Source organism: Aythya ferina (assembly GCF_964211825.1).
Source record: "Aythya ferina genome assembly, contig: HAP1_SCAFFOLD_238, whole genome shotgun sequence".
In the NCBI taxonomy this organism is placed as follows: Eukaryota; Metazoa; Chordata; class Aves; order Anseriformes; family Anatidae; genus Aythya; species Aythya ferina.
Window position 1 is genome coordinate 75,580 of NW_028181299.1, and position 2,862 is coordinate 78,441.

Sequence of the window (2,862 nt, forward strand, 5' to 3'; positions counted from 1 at the left end):
TTCAAAGCTGTAGCAAAAGCATGGGGATTTTTGTTTCTAGAAACACCCCAGTTCTCTTGTCTGCGCTCTGCATGCTGTTGAGCTAAGCCATATAAAGAAGTTAATAAAACCACAGCTGCTCCTCCTCCTCTTTCTGCTTTTTTGTGCTTTCCCCTTGCACTTTCCCAGGTGATTGGCTTCAGGTTCCAGGTGGGACCTAATGGTAACTGAGTTGCAGGTATGCCATGAGAGAGCTCCTTCTGCCTGGGCTGCACTTTGGGGTAAGTGCTTTGGTTTTCCTTCAGTTGTTTGGAGGGTTCTTTAGGTGGGTCAGTCTATGGACTGATGCGTTTTCAAGTAGAAACCAGTACTCCTATCTTTTTGAGGTTGCAACTGGCAGGATCTGTCATTGTAAAGCAATCTAGTAGTAGGTGCCTGTATTGCATGCAGCTCTTCCTCAGGTGAGTAGTAGTTATAGCAGTGTTACGGATAGTATGGTGATGTTACTTTGTGTGTTTGCTTTGTGTTTCTGGGTCCCTTATGATTTTTGCAGAATTACGTTTTTTTTTGTGAGTCTTTGCCTATATGTCAAATCTTATCAAAGTCACAACCTTGGTGGCAAAGTGATGGAGCAGGGTTTAGGAGAAATGTATCATTGAAGCTCCCTGTGTGAGCGTGTATCTGAAAATGGCAGCATTGGGCATGTAAGGGGTATTCTGTTTCAGGTTTAGGGACAGTTTATTGTATTTCTGGAGCTTTTGCCTGTGTGTTTGCTGTCTGTCGAGTCGTTAGACCATAAAGCCTTCTAGGCTTTATGTGCATGAAATTCACATATTTGAGGTATGTTTATGAGGGGTTGCCAGGTACGTTGTTTTTGGGAAACCGTGGGGTACGGTTTCTTGACCGCATAAATGCAGTACTGCCAAGAGACTGAGCAGGGTCGCCGCCCGGGCCCATTTCGGCGCGGCGCCGCCCGGGCCCATTTCGGCGCGGCGCCGCCCGGGCCCATTTCGGCGCGGCGCCGCCCGGGCCCATTTCGGCGCGGCGCCGCCCGGGCCCATTTCGGCGCGGCGCCGCCCGGGCCCATTTCGGCGCGGCGCCGCCCGGGCCCATTTCGGCGCGGCGCCGCCCGGGCCCATTTCGGCGCGGCGCCGCCCGGGCCCATTTCGGCGCGGCGCCGCCCGGGCCCATTTCGGCGCGGCGCCGCCCGGGCCCATTTCGGCGCGGCGCCGCCCGGGCCCATTACTCAGGTGGAGCTACTGAGCAGGTGAGGTAAAGGAACCGGGAACAGAGAAGTATTGCACAATGGTATGTTGCATTAGTTGTAGTGTGCGTTGTGCAGGACATGGGTATTAGGGCTTGCATGGTAGTGAATGCTGGTTCTCTGTGTTTACAGATGGGGATGAGCCTGTTTAAAGTAATTCCAGTTCAAAAAGTTTCAGTTATTAGCTTGGTGATATTGTCAATTCAATATTAAAACCTGCAGAATAAGCCAAAGGCGGTTTTTGCTTCTAGAATCACTGCAAATATTTGGTCTGCTCTCTGCATGCTTTTGAGATAAAGTTTATTTAAAAAAAGAAACAAAAAGAAAAACAGCTACTTCTCTTGCTCTATTTCTACTTTCTTGTGCTTTGCCCCTCCCATTTCCCAGGTGATTGGGTTTGGGTGCTGGGCGGGGCCAAAAGGTATATGAGCCCCAGGCATGGCATCAGAGTGCTCCTTCTGCCTGGGCTGCTCTTTGGGGGTAAGTGCTTTGTGTTTCCTTCAGTCAGTTGCAGGGTTCTCTAGGCAGTCTGGAGTCTATGGATTTCTGGATTTCTAAGTGGTTGGAATTCTAGATCTCTAAGTGCTTGAATTAGAGGGATATTTAGTAGAGGCTGCTGGCTCACTTTTTTTTAGGATGGCCGCATATTCTCCTGTTTTTGAGATGTATTTTAATCTCTGCATGTTTAAAACCACTTGTTTTAGTCCCCTGGAGAGTTACACCAGCTTGATTACATGCTACATGTGGCTTGGCAGCGTAGATGCAGCATTACCAAGAGCCTGAGCAGGGTTGTATCAGAGTCCCCTTTTTCATCTGCAAAGGGTAAGTCTGTGATTACTGCTGCCGGGGTTGCTGTGTGTGCATGTCTTTTTGGCGTTTGTGGAGTTGTGTTTTTTTTTTTGTTGTTGTTGTTTGTGTGTGTGTATGTTCTAAGTTTCTGGTTTTCTGAGGGGTAAACAGTTAGTGTGCTGAACGTGGTAGGCAGGTGGAGGTTGGGAGCTGCTCAGGACTGGAAGGTTTGGTTTCTAGGAGTATGCGGCATCCATCCTGTGCGATGCGACTGATTGTTGGGCGGGAACGTTCCAGCTTGTGTGTCCTAAGCAATGTAGCTTGTGTAGCGTGTATTGTGTGGCCCGGGCAGAGTTTCCTGTGGTGCTGTGAGCGAAGAATCTGAGTTAGAGCTGTTGAGCAGCTGAACTACAGGAGCTGGGAAGAGAGAGGTATTGCAGCAGGTACGCTGTGGTTGTGAGGTGCCTCAGAGTGTGCTTTTCTCTCGTCTCTACAGGTGCTTTGTGCAGTCGTGGACAGGGAAGGGAAATCCTCATGTCACGAAGCACTGAGGGAAGGCGAGTGTTGTCAGCCTGGTCATCCCTTATCCGAAGCGAAGGGAAGACGCTCAGGTGTTTCCCTGTGAGGGTCCGAGGTGAGGCTGTGTGGGATAGAGGAGCAGTGTGGCAGGTGGTTGCTTGCAAGCACAGTGGTCATTGTGTCCTTCTGTGTTCCCAGGTGGCGTGGGTGATGCTGGCCGCTCCTTTCAAGCTTGGACCTAATTTGCAGGTACAGAGGCAAGTGGCCTGCTGTTTTGAAAGGATAAAACTAAAGATGGGGTCCCTTTTGTT

General features: G+C 50.2%; 1 long non-coding RNA gene across 1 annotated transcript; it reads left to right on the plus strand.

The window, feature by feature from the left end:
* The first annotated feature begins 167 nt into the window (after window positions 1-167).
* Window positions 168-2,563, plus strand: LOC311429013. The gene is made up of 3 exons (XR_014688011.1): window positions 168-260; window positions 1,948-2,065; window positions 2,529-2,563. It is a non-coding gene; the product is annotated as an uncharacterized lncRNA (long non-coding RNA).
* Window positions 2,564-2,862: the final 299 nt, after the last annotated feature.